We start from the raw sequence: 18,221 nt of genomic DNA on the forward strand, positions 1-18,221 counted from the left end.
TGGGGCACTGAGTATGTCACATTTTCATGGACCTTTCTATGTGTATAACTGTTCATGTTTATGTGATATGGGTACCTCTGGTTATATTGGGGCAAGAGAATTGCATTCTATTTGAGAAATCACAATTTATCATGTTGAACTGACTATTAGTCCAGAACTGCTTTCAAGGTCAAAGACTGCGGAATGACCAGAAATGAGATTTCTCATGGACGAGAGACAGAGTCTATCAATAGCTTGATGAATGTTCTCACACCTGGCCAGACTCTGATAGACTGAACAAACTGGATTCAGATTCCCCATTCACGTGTTACCAGGGTGACAAGCACAGCTGGTCCAACTTCCAAATGCTCTGCTTTTCCTGTCTTCTTCCTTCTCTCAACTTTTTGTTACTCAGTGTCAACATTTATTGTAATCAATTTTTGCTACCTTTCTAGTATCTCTCTCATCCTTTTTCCCCTGACTTACCCCTGTTTAACTTTTCTATTTTCTTATACCAATTCCTGTGATTGTTTTCATTCCTAATATTTAATTAAAATATATTTGATAAATGTCACTAAAGGATAGTGACAGAGGCTTTGCCCAAGGGTACTGTTATTCACAGGGACTATGACAACTTTCCTATCTTTCATCAATGTAGAGACGACTGAGTTTATCTGGTAAAGCAAGAATAAATGAAATAGGAAGCTCTTATATGGCAAGTACTTTACTTTAAAGCCATAGCCAAGATGAGTGCCCTCCCTGCCCTAGACCCTTCCCAATTCTACCCTCAATGTCAATAGCCTCTCCAGTGAGACAATGTTTATCTCCTGTGGACCCTTTCAGTTCCTCTTTCACTTGAATTAAGGGCACCTATTATGTCTCTTGCTTGGAGTTAAAAAATTGTTAACTATAGCTCTGAAGGGCTCTCTCCATGATTCAAAGTTAGCATTATTTAAGCTAGGCTTGAAATAAGAAATAGGAAAATGCACACTTTGTTGTCATTTAGAGTGGTAAAGGTGGCACAAGAGAGTGGGATTCAAATTTTATTTTATTTAAAAATAGTTACTGATGCCATTATTCTTTTTCTGCATATGTTCATTTTTGTTCATTCGCTCAATAATTATAAAATAATTTGGAAAATGTGAAATAGTTGTTAGGGTAATATATTCTTAGATGAGAGGACATTCATATATATAAAGACACAAAACCATTCTCTGCTTGGAATGCCCTGCAGCCTCATCTCTCTAAAGCCAAATTTCCAAGACTCTGATCCAGTCTTACCATCTATGGGAATCCTTCTATGATTACTTCAACCTCTAATACCCTTTCCTTTATCAGCATGAATAACACATATGGTCTGTGCTAACCATTGGTAGGTACTGTCTCTTGACTTATTTTTAACTCAATTTACCAAGTAATAGGATAGCTAGGTGGCTAGGAATGCTGAGCCTGGAGTCAGGAGGACTTGTCTTCCTGAGTTCAAATCTGGCCTCAGATCTGTGTGACCCTGGGTAAGTTATTTGACTCTTTTTGTTTCAGTCCCTTATCTATTAAATGAGCTGGAGAATGAGGTGGTAAACTACTCCAGCATCTTTGCCAAGAAAACTCTAAATTGTGTCAAAAAGAGTCAAACATGACTGAAACAACTAAGTAACAACCAAAAACTTCTACAGGTAATTTTTTGGTGCTTGTGATGAAGACAAAATACAAAAATGAAAATGAAACATTCCCAGCTTTTGTCTGTTGGCAGTTGTATTAGAGCAGTGATGGTGAACTTTCTAGAGACCAAGTGCCCAAACTGCAACCCTCACACAGCATGTGAGCCCTCATCTTACCCCAGACAGGGGAAGGAGGAAGTTTTCTCTTTGGGCTACTGTGCAAAGTAACAAATCATGTGAGAAATAAACTCAGGTGCATGTGGAGAGTGGGAGGGGAGCAGTCCCCTCTAGTATGCTCCAGCATGCACATCCTAGGTTCACCAACATGGTATTAGAGGATAATAAAGATTAGAAATGTGATTCAAATAATTCTATTAAAGCTTGGATTTTCCTTTGTGGGACTTTGGATTCTTTGTGTGACTTTTCTGATACTCATCTTTTTAATCCTTCAAACAGAGATATCTTAGAAACCATCTGCTTCAACTACCACATTTTATAAATGAGACCCACAAAGATAAAATGACTTGCACAAGAACCCCCAGTCCATATCAGAGGAATGATTTGAACTCAGGGCCTCTAACTCCAGAGGAAGTGCTTTTTCCATGGTACTGTCATGTATACAAAATACAATGAAAATCTCTTCAAAAACACAGTGTATGGCAACTCTTCTCTCAACTAGTTGTTCCTTGAGGCATAAGTTCCTTAAGTGTCAGTGAGCATGTAACTTACTTAGGTTATTAATTAACATAAACCTTTCTTCCTAGTAAGAGATAAATGAAAATTTATTGAATGGAGAGATTTTAGAAGTATGATTTCTAATGAAAAAATATATTTGTAATATTTGAAACATGATGAGGCAGATGATACAAAAATTGTTATAAAGGTTGTACATGAATCTTTTAGTTCTGCTACTTACTAACCAAGTGAAGTTGGACATGACTTTTTAACTTAGCAAAACATAATTGGCCACACTACCCCCAGTCTCTTCCCTCTTCAAATCATAATTTATACCAACCTGGTATTTATAAAAGTATAGATCTGAACATACTACTCCTCTGCTCAAGAAACTACAATTGTTTCCTCTTATCTCAATAAAACATAAACACCAATGGGGTTTAAATCTCTTTGCCATCTGGCTTCAGTCTACATGTTCAGGCTGACTATACATGACTCTGCTTCACAGATTTTGGATTCCAGCCATTGTGGCTAACTTGCTTTTTTCCCAAACTTGCGTTGTCCTTCTTCTTGTGTGACTTTGAACGCAGCATGACCATGTCTGAAAAGTTCTCTTTTCTTAGCTCTTTGGTGTACACAATCAAGCATTCTTTAACATTCATCTCAATTGCTGCCAAATACATAAGATCTACCACTTGTTATATTGACTTTACTAGTGTCTCCTCAAAACCTAGAAACTTTTAAAATATATTTTACATTTCTGATCTGGATGTATGTTGTTTTTTGTAATATGATCTAAGCCCTTTGAAAAGAACTTTTTGACATAGAATCACTCATTCCTCAAGTCTCTGTAACCATTGTAAATCTTTTTTTTGTTGTTGTTGGGGGGGGATTTGTTTAATTAGTTAATTAATAATATTTTCCATGGTTATGAGATTCCTATTCTTTCCCTCCCTTCCTCTCCCCTCAACTCCCTCCCATAGCTGATATGCAATTCCACTGGGTTTTACATGTATCCTTGATCAAGACCTATTTCCATATTATTGATATTTGAATTAGGGTGATCATTTAGATTCTATATCCCCAATCATATCGCCATCGACCCATGTGATCAAGCCATTGTTTTTCTTCTGTGTTTCTACTCCCACAGTTTTTCCTCTGGATATGGATAGTGGTTTTTCTCATAAGTCCCTCAGAATTGTCCTGGATCACTGCATTGTAGCTAGTAGAGAAGTCCATTACATTCAATTGTACCACAGTGTATCAGTCTCTGGGTACAATGTTCTCCTGGCTCTGCTCAATTTTCACTCTGCTCAATTCCTGGAGGTCATTCCAGTCCCCATAGAATTCCTCCAGTTCATTATTACTTTCAGCACAATAGTATTCCATCACCAACATATACCACAATTTGTTCAGCCATTCCCCAATTGAAGGGTATCCCCTCATTTTCCAATTTTTTGCCACCATAAAGAGTGCAACTATGAATATTCTTGTGCAAGTCTTTTTCCTTATTATCTTTCTGGGGTACAAATCCAGCAGTGCCATGGCTGGATCAAAGGGCAGGAAGTCTTTTAGTGCCTTTTGGGCATAGCTCCAAATTGCCTTCCAGAATTAACTACTGTAAATCTAATCAATCATATTCTCCTGCACTCAGTTTCCCAGGAGATATGTTTCCCAGGATTCATGGTTCCTTGGAGCTATTACCTCACATGATGATTTCTCCTAGGGATACTATCCCCAGAGTTCCAGGGTGTAGGCATTGTAAAGGGTTTGGTGTCGGGCTCTGGATGTGGTCCAGTATTGGACTTATTCCTAACCTGATTGAAGACTTAGTTTTTCTGACTATTTTAGTAGTTCTGTGTCATTTCCAAGTTAACAATGGAGACTAGACTTTTTGGCCAAGATCAATTAAAAAGACATGCTACTAACTTTTGTTTAATCTCGAATCTTCATGTATTAGGAAAGATAATCAGCAAAGTTGGTAATTAACAAAAGCAGCTAGGTTGTTCAGCAGATAAAGTATTGGATTTACAGTCAGGAAGACCTGAGTTTGAATCCATCTTTGGTCAATTAATAGCTATGTATCCCTGGGAAAGTCTCTTAATTCTGTTTGCTACAAAATTAGTGAGAGGAAGAAACAGCAGAACATCCCAGTATCTTTGCCAAGAAAATCCTAGATGGTATCAAGAAGATTCTGACATGACAGAAAACAACTAGATAACAAGTCAGCAATGGTGATTAAACTAATTAAAAGAACTCAAAAGTCAAGAAACCGATTATGTTTTGGATCTTTTCCCAATAGATTTTATCTGGTGAATTACATTATATTAAACTGTCAACTTGAAATCTGGAGATCCCAAGTTTTCCCTTGTCACAGGAGAATTCTCCCTGAGGGAGGTGGCCCTAGTTAGGTGGAATTAGTAGAACTAAATTTAATGTTAAGTACCCTTTGTCCTAGTACTTTCTCCCACAGTATTGAAGTCCTCTCTGAGGAAGCCCAGCCCTTGGCTAGACCCTTTCCTTTGTCTCCATTGTAAAGGATCAGCCTCTCCTTGATAATCTTGTCTTGGACTTCCCATTACCTTATAGCCATTGTAAAGACAATCAATCAAACTTCTCTGTCCCCAGTTCCCCAGGAAATATATAAGTACCCCATGTTCTATGGAGGATGATTTAGTGAGGTTATCCTCTCAGAGATACTGTGGCCAGAGTCCCAGAGCCTTCAGCTCTGTGTGATTTTAGGCCCTTGACTCTTTGTAATGGCCAAATATTAAATACTATATCTGTCCTGATTAAAGACTTGGTTGTTCTGACTACTTTAGTAGTTCTGGGTTTTTCCCAAGTTACAAAACTAAAAAGGAATAATCTGCAGGGTCTCTATTGGTCATAAGTCTTACAAAAACACCAACTTTTTTGTGTTACTGGCTTGGAGGTGCTATTAAAATAAAGCATATGTAAACTATAAAGTAGAAGAAAAATTGTAATAAAAGTTATTTCCTTCCTGAAACAAATCTCAATGGACTTCAATGACAAGTCATCCATAAGTAGTAGCTCCACTTTCCTTCAAGTCTACCAGGAGCCATGCCATATTACAGAGATTTGCTTTAGGTAGTAGATATATCACAAGATTGCAAGGAACCCAACTCAAATTTCAGAGATGAAACAGTAGCTGTTTTAATAATGTGATTCAAAATATAACTAATGAAGGGGAAAAAAAAACATTTTAAATATTATAATATTCATGCGAAAATTTTATTGTTTTTCTCCAAGACATATTTTTCTCTGCCTCAAATTCATATCTTAACTAGGCTAAGTGAGAGTGTGAGATTTTGAAAATTAGATGGCATATCCCTTTTTCAACAACATCCCATTGCTCTAGTCCATATTTGATAACACTAGTTAATTCACTTCAAATCAATTTAGCAAATATTTCTTGAGCATCTCAGTGGTATAGGTTAGGTATTCATTTAAAAATAGATGAATGAGTCCTTCAAGTAAAGGGCAGGCCCAAATGGCATTTATTTAAAATGCTCAGTACTTTAAATTATCTCTTTTGTAAAAATCTATTCTCTTTCCTTCTTTTTCTGTCTTGCTCTTTTTTCTTACATACATTGGTAGATGAAGTTTCCTTTATTTTTTCAAAATGATTTATTTATTTTTGCATTTATTTCTGAAGATATTTGTTTTTATTGAAAATGGTTTGTGAAAAGGAGACAGAGAAACAGCTGAGAAAGAGAAAGCATTCATTTAAAAAATGTTTAATTTCCAAATTCTTTACTTCCCTGAAGCCCCTCCCCAACCCTCTAAGAAAGTGAGCAATATGATATAAATTACCCAATCCAGTCTATGTTACTAATTCTGGAAGTCAAGGAGAAAAATTTATCTTTACCTCTTTGGAAAACTATATGAATTGCTGGAACTGTTTAATAGCTGAGAGCAACAATTCTCAACCATTATCAAAGGAAAGAGCCAACGTTGAAATAAATTGAAAGTAATATTTTTCCTAAATTAAGTATTTATAAGCATTTATACATATATGACATATCAGGTTACTAGTCTTAATTTTGAAGATGATCATATTCTAATAAAGGGAGGCAGAAAATAAATGAATTTTATTGAATTAAAACAATTCCCCATTTCTGTCTTTTATTTAATTTTATCCTTTTTATCAGAGCATATGATAGGAGGGAGGAAGAAGTATTAGCATGATTGTCTGATGCTGCAATTCCATAATTTACTGCTATACTTGATCAGGAACATTTTAATATAGAAAGAATTCAAGGACAGTTTTGAAGATAGGTAGAAAAGGGAGAATTTTCCTGGATCAAAAGAACAAGTGAAGTAGAAATCTTGGCCATGCGCTCCCTTCTGAGGATATCAAACTCAAACTGGCAAAAGTATGCAAAATTACTTGTCTGAGTACATTACAGACTAATACTGCTCTAGGAATAATATTGCCAAGTTTACATTATACCTTGCTGAGGTTTTGGCTGTTCCTAAAGGGAGACCCAGCTTTCTGGAAAGAGAAGCTGCTAATTGCCAGTGTATCCTTTTTGGCATGCCTGATATGAGAAGAAGGTCACTGTCCAGCTGAATGCATCCAAACAAGAATTTAGTGGTATGTTACTGCAGAGGGAAAGCTTGTGAAATATGTATTCCAATCACTTACCCTCTCCCCAGAAATAAACTATGAGCAGATCAAAAGGAAGACAGATCTATTTATTAGATTCTTGAAATTCATCTAGTCCCAACTATCTAAAATGTGCTCTTGCACACTGAAGCCAAGGAAAATTCAACACCAATATCATTAAACTCAAGGCTAAAAGCATGAGAGATGCAGACCCTTGACAGAAGATGCCCAGTCTTCTAAAATTTCCAATTGAGCTCTGTCAGGGGAAAACACTTAGTCAATCTTAATTGCCAAAGGGGAGGAAAAAGAGGAAACAATACTGTTAGTGTCTAGATTTTAAATTATAAAGGACTTGACTAGCCTTTATCTGAACCCAGAAGGAAACATATATCTAATGGAAACACAGCTATAATACAATGTTATAATGACTAAGATTCCTAAAAGCCAGAATCTACAGGATACAACTCTTCTATAATCTCAGAAATAGCATCAAGCAAAAGAAATCCGAAGTCAATTTGAGTTGTAACTAATTGTTTTGGTGACTGGAGTAAGAAGTACCTGAACAAATCAATGTTAAATGCTCTATTAATCAATGAGGGTAGGAGAAAAGGGGTAACTTTAAACACAACCTAGCTCAGGAAGGGTGGAGACTCCAAAAGTACTGATTTTCCTAGGAAAATATCTTAGGTCACCCAGTTAGGAAGCTATCATTAAGAGAGGAGAGTCCGGTGAGGATCTCACTTGGCATAAATATTTTTTTGTATTCTGATATTGGGAAATATATTTATTAAAGCTATGTAGTAATTCTTTGCAAATTCTTTGCATATTTTATCATGTCAACTTCTGTAGAGTTGGCCTTCCCAATAGGTTGTATGTACCTAAAAGAAAAATTCTTTCTAATCAGAAATCTCTCAACTCTAATATATCTTGAAAAAATAATATATCCTGTGGAAGCAAACTTAATTCTTGAGTAAATTATAATGTGGTATGTGAAATATTCATATGTAACACATTTTGCAGATTTTCAATGTCCTAAAGAATGCTTTTCAAAAAATACATGAAATAAAAGCAATAGTGATAAGGTACTGATGAAACCACACTTCTCCTGGGGAGAGATTTTTTTTCCAAGATTTTTAAAAATTTCTGGCTTAGTAGCTACACATAGTTCAATGCACCTGTTTGTCTGTGGAGGTCTCGAGGACTGAGAAGATATGGATTTTACTTCTTATACTCATTCACAATAGAGAAGCAAAGATCCCAAATAATTATTACAATGAGAAAGAAATAAAGAAGTTATAGCATTGTACCCTCCACTTTCTCCTTTAATAAAAATATTGAGAGATGGGGGAAAGTATCGACTTCTTTAAAGATATTCATAGCAGCTTTTTTAATGTTGGCAAAAAATTAGAAGCAGAAGTGATGTCCATTAATTGAAGAATGATTGAACAAACTATGGTATATGACTATAACATAATACTGTTGTGTCATAAGAAATGACAAACACTATTTTCACATGAAAAGGAAAAAAAAAAACCCTGGAAAGACATATGAATTGATGCAAAGTGAAATGAGCAGAAACTGGATAACAGTAAAAACAGTAACTGCAATAATGTTCAATGATCTACTGTGAATGAATTAACTATTATCAGTAATGCTGATATCTGAAACAACTTAGAGATTCATGATGAAAAAGACTATCCAATGTCATAGAAGCAAATGATGGAGACTGAATGCAAATGTAAGCATAACCATTCTTTTTTTTAACATTATTTTATTTGGACATTTTCAATCATTATTCATTAGAAACAAAGATCATTTTCTTTTCCACCAACCCCCCCTTTCTCCCAATGAAGATGAGTGATTGCTCTGGGTATCACATGTGTCCTTGGTCTGAACTCTTTTTCATGTGGTTGGTATTTGCATTAGAGTGTTCATTTAGAATCTCTCCTCAATCATATCCCCTTCACTCTTGTAGTCAAGCTGTTGCCTTTCCTCGGTGTTTTTACTCCCACTGTTTGTCCTCTGCTTAAGGGTAGTGTTTTATTCTCCTAGATCCCTGTAGATTGTTCAGGGACATTGCATTGCCACTAATGGCGAAGTCCATTACATTTGATTGTACCACAGTGTATCAGTCTCTGTGTACAATGTTCTCCTGGTTCTGCTCATCTCACTCTGTATCAATTCCTGGAGATTGTTCCAGTTTCCATGGAATTCCTCCACTTTGTTATTACTTTTAGCACAATAGTATTTCATCACCAACATATACCATAATTTGTTCAGGCATTCCCCAATTGAAGGGTATCCCCTCATTTTCCAGTTTTTTGCCACTACAAAGAGCGCAGCTATGAATATTCTTGTACATGTCTTTTTCCTTATTATCTCTTTGGGGTACAAACCCGGCAGTGCTATGGCTTGGTCAAAGGGCAGACAATCTTTTATCACCCTTTGGACATAGTTCCAAATTGCCCTCCAGAATGGTTGGATCAATTCACAACTCCACCAGCAATGAATTAATGTCCCCACTTTGCTACATCCCCTCCAGTATTCATTACTTTCCTTTGCTGTCATGTTAGCCAATCTGCTAGGTGTGAGGTGGTACCTCAGGACTGTTTTGCTTTGCATTTCTCTGATTAGGAGAGATTTAGAACACTTTTTCATGTGCTTATTAATACTTTTTATTTCTTTGGCTGAAAACTGCCTATTCATTTCCCTTGCCCATTTATCAATTGGAGAATGGCTTGATTTTTTTAAAAACATTATTGTATTTGGTCATTTCAGAACATTATTCATTGGAGACAAAGATCATTTTCTTTTACTCCCTCCCCACCACCACATTTCCCATTGCCGATGCGTGATTCCACTGGGAATCACATGTGTTCTTGATTCAAACCCATTTCCATGTTGTTGGTATTTGCATTAGAGTGTTCATTTAGAGTCTCTCCTCAGACATGTCCCTTCAACCCCTGTAGTCAAGCAGTTGCTTTTCCTCAGTGTTTTTACTCCCACAGTTTGTCCTCTGCTTGTGGATAGTGTTTTTTTTTTCTCCCAGATCCCTACAGATTGTTCAGGGACATTGCATTGACACTAATGGAGAATTCCATTACATTCGATTGTACCACAGTGTATCAGTCTCTGTGTACAATGTTTTCCTGGTTCTGCTCCTTTCACTCTGCATCACTTCCTGGAGCACACTTTTTCATGTGCTTATTAATAGTTTTTATTTCTTTGGCTGAAAACTGCCTATTCATGTCCCTTTCACATTTATCAATTGGAGAATGGCTTGATTTTTTGTACAATTGATTTAGCTCTTCATAAATCTGAGTAATTAAACCTTTGTCAGAGGTTTTTATGAAGATTGTTTCCAAATTTTTGGCTTCCCTTCTGATTTTAGTTACATTGGTTTTGTTTGTACAAAACCTTTTAATTTGATGTAGTCAAAATTATTTATTTTACATTTTGTGACTCTAAGTCTTGCTTGGTTTTAAAATCTTTCCCTTCCCTAAGGTCTGACATATATACTATTCTGTGTTTGCCTAATTTACTTATAGTTTCCTTCTTTATGTTCATCATTCACCCATTTTGAATTTATCTTGGTGTAAGGGAGTTCTTTGATGGCCTGTTGTTTTTCTTTTTCTGATATGGGATTATTTAAGAAATCGATTTCTTCTTCTGTTAGTCTGGGCAGTTTATATTTTTGTAAATATTCATCCATATCACCTAGATTGGTATATTTATTGCCATATAACTGAGCAAAGAAGTTTTTAATGATTGCCTTAATTACCTCTTCATTGGAGGTGATGTCCCCCTTTTCATCTTTGATGCTGTTAATTTGCTTTTCTTCTTTCCTTTTTTTAATTAGATTGACCAGTACTTTTTCTATTTTGTTTGTTTTTTTTCAAAGTAACAGATTCTACTCTTATTTATTAGTACAAAAATTCTATCACTTTCGATTTTATTAATTTCTCCCTTAATTTTTAGGATCTCTAGTTTGGTTTTCTTCTGGGGGTTTTTAATTTGTTCACTTTCAAGTTTTTTTATTTGCATTTCCAATTCATTGATCTCTGCCCTCCCTAGTTTGTTAATATATGCACTCAGGGATATGAATTCTCCTCTGATTACTTGTTTGGCTGCATCCCATAGGGTTTGAAAGGATGTCTCACCATTGTCATTTTCCTCAATGAAATTATTAATTGTTTCTATGATTTGTTCTCTAACTAACCAATTTTGGAGTATCATATTATTTAATTTCCAATTAATTTTTGATTTGGTTCTCAATATAACCATACTCATCATTATTTTTTTTTGCCTTATGATCTGAAAAGGCTACATTTATTATTTATGCTTTTCTGCATTTGTATGCCATGTTCTGTGACCTAGACTATAGTCAATCTTTGTGAATGTACCATGTGGTGCTGAGAAGAAGGTGTATTACTTTTTGTCCCTATTTATTTTTCTCCATATGTCTATTAACTCTAATTTTTCTAAGATTTCATTCATTTATTTTACCTCTTTCTTATTTATTTTTTATTTGATTTATCTAAATTTGATAGTGGTTGGTTCAAATCTCCCACTAATATGGTTTTACTGTCTATTTCCTCCTTCAATTCTCCTAGTTTCCCCATTAGAAATTTGGGTGCTATACTATTTGGTGCATACATGTTGATTAGTGATATTTACTCATTATCTATAGTCCCTTTTAACAAAATATATTTACCTTCCCTATCCCTTTTAATCAGGTCTATTTTTGCTTTGGCTTTGTCAGATATCATGATTGCAAATCCTGCCTTCTTTCTATCAGTTGAGGCCCAGAAGGTCTTACTCCATCCTTTAATTCTGACCTTGTGAGTGTCTACTCGCCTTGTTTGTTTCCTGAAGACAACATATAGTATGGTTTTGAATTCTAATCCATTCTGCTATTTGTCTATGTTTTATGGGTGAGTTCATCCCATTCATGTTCAAAGTTATGACTGTCACTTGTGGACTCCCTGGCATTTTGATATCTTCCCCTAATTCTAACCTTTCTTCTTTAGCTATAACCATTTAAGCAGTTATTTACTTTAAATCAGTCCCCCTAGTACCCTCCCTTGATATGTTTCCCTTTCTAGCCCCTCCCTTTTTGTTCCCTTCCCCTCCCCCCTCTCCTTCCCTCTCTTTTTGTGTCCCTCTCCTCTACCCCGCCTTGGTTTTCCCTTCTCACTTACGCTGTTGGATAAGATAAAATTCAAGATACCAATGGATCTGGATGCTCTTCCCTCTTAGAGTTGATTTCACTGAGAGTAATGTTTAAGTAAAAACTCTCTTCCTCTCCCTCTTATAGGAGAATTCTTCCCCTCCCCTTCCCATGTGTATCTTTGTGTGAGAAAGATTATTTTATTTAGTTTTTTTTTTCTATTTCTTGGAGTATATCTTAGTACCATCAATGATTCCCAGCCTCCATTTTTCTTTCTATCCCCCCCCCTTTCTCTATATCATCTTGATGCCCCAAACTTTCCCTATGTGTGATTCTTCTTACTACTCTAATGATGCATACAATTTTTGAGTTACACATTACATTTTCCCCACATATTAATATATATATATATATAATTTGATATAAATGTGGCCTTTATAGAAGTGAGTTTAAATAAAAGAAAAAGATAACATTTTTATCCTTTTCCCTTTCCTTCATATTTACCTTTTCATATTGCTTTTGGTCTTTGTGTTTGGATATCAAACTTTCCACAGAGCTCTGGTCTTTTCTTTACAAATGCTTGGAAATCTTGTATTTTGTTGGATGCCCATACTTTCCCCTGGAAGTATATAGTCAGTTTTGATGGATAGCTGATTCTTGTTTGAAGACCCAGCTCTCTTACTTTTCTGAATATCATGTTCCATGCCTTAAGGTCATTCAGAGTGGAAATTGCTAGGTCCTGTGTGACCCTGATTGGTGTTCCTTTATATCTAAATTGTCTTTTTCTGACTTCTTGTAAGATTTTTCTTTTGCTTGGAAGCTGTGGAATTTGGCAATTACATTCCTGGGAGTTGTCTTTTGAGGATTTAGTGTAGAGGGTGTTCTGTGGACTCTTTCAATGCATAGTTTGTCCCCTTGTTCTAGAATCTCTGGGCAGTTTTCTTTGATGATATCATGTATTATGATATCAAGATTACTGTTTATTTCTGGCTTTTCTGGTAGACCAATGATTCTCATATTGTCTCTCCTTCCTCTATTTTCCAGGCCTATCACCTTGTCAGTGAGATATTTTATGTTCTCTTCTAATTCTTTAGTCTTTTGACTTTGCTTTATTAAATCTTGCTCTTTTGTAAGATCATTGTCTTCCAATTGCCTGATTCTGACCTTTAAAGACTGGTTTTCCTTTTCAGTTTGGTCTGACCTGTTTTTGAGGCCTCGAGGTCTGGATATGCCCTGAGGCAAAAACCTCTGGTGATACTCTGATGGAAGGACCCAGCCAGGGGGCTACAGGCTACCCCCTTCTCTCAGGCTGCTTCCCTGCAGTCTGTATTGGATGTCCTGAGATTGGCCCAGGTTGCTTTCAAGGTAAGCCCTTCAAAACAACACCTTTGCAGGCCCTGAGGTTCCCACTGCTGCTGCAGGCTCATTGCTCTGGGTTGTGGGGCAAGGGTCCTGGGACTTCCTTCTGCCTTCCCCTTAGAACTGAATTTTCTAGGATTCCAGCTTTTTGGGGGGCATACCTTTTGATTTGAGTCCAAAAGGAGAGTTCCCCAGCTCTCTCCTGTTGTTAATTTTGAATTTCCATCCCCTAGGAGCATTCAGTTTGTGATTGTTAAAGAAGGGTTTTCAGAGTTCTGAACTTTTGCTACTTCTAAGCCGCCATCTTGACCAGAAGTCCATGGCTTGATTTTTTTTCCCAATTGATTTAGCTCTATATAAATTTGAGTGATTAGACCTTTGTCAGAGGTTTTTGTTATGAAGATTGTTTCCCAAGTTGTTTCTTCCCTTCTAATTTTGGTTATATTGGTTTTGTTTGTACAAAAACTTTTTAATTTGATGTAATCAAAATTATTTATTTTACATTTTGTGACTCTTTCTATGTCTCACTTGGTTTTAAAGTCTTTCCCTTCCCAAAGGTCTGACATGTATACTATTATATGTTCACCTACTTTACTTATAGTTTCCTTCTTTATGTTCAAGTCATTCACCAATTCTGAGTTTATCTTGGTGTAGGGTGTGAGGTGTTGATCCAAACCTAATTTCCCACACTGTCATAACCATTCTTCACTTTATCTTCCTTGGGTTTTTTTTTTCTTGTATAAGTGACATATCTTCTTGCACAATATAACAAACATGGAAAATATATATTTCATGATAGCACTTGTACAACATATAGCATATTATATGATATCTCAGGTAGGGGAGAAGGGAACGAGGGATAGAACACAGATCACAAAATGTCAGAAGACTATTATTAAAATTGTATTTAAATGTAAAAAAAATAAAATAAGAGGTTAAAGATTATTTTAAACATCCTTTTTCAGAAAATGAAAGTCTTCAACTCTCAATTTTCCTATGATATGATTAAACATAGTCATGCCTCAAACTATCCTTCTTATTTATAGATGTAATAAAGATAAAAATGCCTCAAAAATATTGGAGCAGTAGAACCAACAGGAAATGAAGTGAAGCAGTGCTCCAGCCCAGAATAACATGTAGAGACAGCAAGGAGGACTCATCTAACTTGGATTTGAAGAAAGATCACTAAACAAGCCTCAGTGGCACTCAACATGATATAGTGCAAGCAACAGAGTAAAGAGCAGAGCACAGCCACCTCAGCCCAGCCCCATCAGGGTAAGAGTGAAAACCAACACAATACAAAACAAGCAGCAGAGGGAGGAAATCAGCACAATAAGATTCACCTTTGGCAGGATTAGACAGAACCAAATTAAAAACAGGCAAACTGAATAGCTACAAACTTCCAAACAAAAGGTTAACCAAGCTATCTCTACAGAGTGCTCAGTCTGATACTGAGGCAGAGTTGATCTCAGGCATAGTACAAGCTCAGAATTGTACTCCCCTCACCCCAGAAATGGAGCCAAACCTCAGCATATAGGCAAAATTGAGGGAGAAAATAAGCCCCCAAATCAGCAAAAGACAGAGAAAAAGCCTGACACTAGAAAAATATTTTAACAAGAGTGATGATCAAAATATAAACACAGAAAAGGAGAGCAATAGAAAAATGAAAACACATGAAATCTCATAGGAAAATATGAAAGAATGTTAAGCCCAAAATGAACCCCTGGAAGAGCTCCAAAAAAGGATAGAAAAATAAATAATGAGAGACTTAGAAGAAATGAGAAAAGAAAATGATCGTAAAAATCAGCAGTTTAGAACAAAAACTTCCTGAAAAATGTTCTCCGTAAAAGGAACTACAATACTTTAAATAAGAAAATAGCTCCCCAAGAAAGAGAAGTGTAAAGCCTCAAAGAAAAAGATAGAATTGGAGAAATAGAAGCTAACCTCATGAGACCAGAAACAGTAAAACCAATTCAAAAGAATATATAAAGATATTCATAGCAGTTCTTTTACATGTTGGCAAGAACTGAAAACTAAAAGGATGTTCATCAATTAGAGAATAGCTGAAGAACTTCTGGCATATGCTTTTAAAGGAATATTATTGTATCATAAAAAATGACAAAGAAGATAATCACAAAAAAAACAACAAACAACAATCCTGTGTATACTTACTTGAAGTGCTGCAAAATGAAGTGAGCAGAACCAAGAGAATGCTGTACACAGTAAAAATAATAATGTATGATGATAACTGTGAGTATAAAAACTATTATCATCAAAGAAGGATCCAGGACAACTCCAAAAGACTCATGACAAAAAGAAAAAGGATATCCACTGCCATAGAAGGAACAACGAGAGTCCAAATGCAAATTGAAGCATACTGTTCTTTGTTTTATTTACTATATGAACTTTTTTTCTAGTATAGGCAATGTGTGTCTTCTTTCACAATATGTATCATATTGCCTATCTTCTTGTGAAGGGGGGAGAGATGGGAGGGAGAAAGAAAATTTTGAGTGCAAAATGTGAGAATGGAATGTCATCTGGAAAAAAAATAAAAAAAAATAAAGATCTCTGGACATTATTTCAGAAAACCTGGGTTTCAGTTTTGACATTAATAGGTATAGGACCTTGGATCAGTCAATTAACTTCTCTAGCACCATTTACTCCTTTTCAAAATGCTATGCAGTAAGCCTCTCAGGAATTTTAGTGATAAAAAGTGGTTAGTAAACCCTGAAATACTGTTGAAGAAATATGATAAAGATGAATGACACAAAACTGTAAGAATTCACGGAGATTAAAGCACAAAAAATTTAGGAAAATTGTGTGAAGATTGGATTTAGCTATCTCTGGATTGTAATAATGAAAATACTTAGCTCTTCCTTTATTGTGAAGATTAAATTGTAATCCACAATCTATTTCTAGATTTTAATCCTCAAAAGGTGGTAACTCAGTATTTGAAGTATATCTACCCATTTTAACTACATAAAGGTGTTAACTAACTATCAAAAGTGAACTAACCAAAAAAAGATGTTAAGTAACCAACTAAATAGTGGGCAGTCCTGGAGAGGAGCATCTGCTGTGATTGGTAAATTTGAAATTTAGGGAAGATGACACAAGAGAAAAGATCTTTAAAAATAGGACCAGAGGCCAGAAGGAGGGATTATTTGATTTGAGTTAGATGGAAGAACTCTCACTTGGAGGAGAGACTGGAAGACAGACACTCCCTGTGGAACTGGACCCCTGGAGGAGCTTGTGCAGGAGACCTCAGACTGCTTTCTTTTTAGATGGTCACCATTGGTGAGTGATAGGCTGACTTAGTAACCCTGCCTTTCTACCTGGCTCAGAGGAAGCCAGAGTTCGTTCTCTCTCTCTCTCTCTCTCTCTCTCTCTCTCTCTCTCTCTCTCTCTCTCTCTCTCTCTCTCTCTCTCTCTCTCTCTCTCTCTTCTCTCTCATAAATAAAACTACCATAAATTACATTTTACTTTAGTAATTAATTTTGAGATTTAGAAATTAAATCCCTGGTGACCATCTATTAATATAGTTCAGCCTCAACAACAAATAAAATTAAACAGTTGAAAACAAAACTTGTCCTAAAAACAAACGTGAGGGTAGCTAGCTAACTTAATGGAGTGGGTCAACCCTACAGATGGAAGGTTATGAGCTTAGATCTGGCTCTAGGTAGTTCCTAGCTGTGTGACATTGTGTAAGTCCTTTTTTATAGGTCTTTTGCCTTACAACCAATACTTAGTATGGATTCCAAGACAGAAAGTAAGGGTTTATCAACAAAATAATAACAAACCTACTTATTGTCTTAAGGTCTATCACTCTTTCATCAACATTTCTAAAATGTCATAATAAAATGCCAACATGCTATCTGGGATTATAAGACATTGATTGTTGCTTTGTATCATTGTTTTAACCCAGTTAGTCTATGACATCATAGGCAATCCAGCAGAGCCAAAATAGTTTAACATAATGGAACTAGCTTCACAGAGAGGGTCATTTGGGTGTGAGAAAATTCAGGCTAAAGACAACTAGAAATCAACTTAATTTTAATCATAACTTTCAAAAACTGCCTCTAGAAATGTTCACTTAGGAACAGATATGTGACCTAAGAGATGTTTATTAGATAGTGAATGAGAGTGGATTAGATAAACTTTGTCATTTCTACCTCTTTATTCTATATATGGGTATACATATACACATATGTTTGTACATGCAAATGTACATTCATGTAAGCACACACACATATGTATATAGTCAGAGTCACTACCCTAGTATAGGAGCTCATCACTATTCACCTCTCCATAAAATAAAAAAGATCATGATGTAAATTTCTTAATATCCATATATTCATTTCCATATACTTCATATTTAATATTTTAACTCCCCCAAACGACCAGGTCTTTTACGAAGAAATAAAATAACCTAATCCTAAAGAATGCGTGCATAATAGAACAAATTATTTTAAAAAACCCAACTATTTCATTAAAAATAACAGAAATAATGAGGCAAGTCAACAAAATTTGTGAAATTCAGGCAAAGACAAATTATTATATATTATACTTATATCAATAAAAGAGAGAAATATAAGGGGAAATTTTAGGGTTGTGACTTAATCTAAATTTAATTGGTCGCCAGGGAAGGAATCCCAAATAAAATACCCAAGTCAGTTTGGATATTTCATGGTGGTTTAATAAATATAGAGGGAAGAAAGTAAGGAGTAGAGAGAGGGAAAGGGTATAGGATTTA

Source organism: Monodelphis domestica, chromosome 4 (genome assembly GCF_027887165.1).
Source record: "Monodelphis domestica isolate mMonDom1 chromosome 4, mMonDom1.pri, whole genome shotgun sequence".
NCBI classification, from domain to species: domain Eukaryota; kingdom Metazoa; phylum Chordata; class Mammalia; order Didelphimorphia; family Didelphidae; genus Monodelphis; species Monodelphis domestica.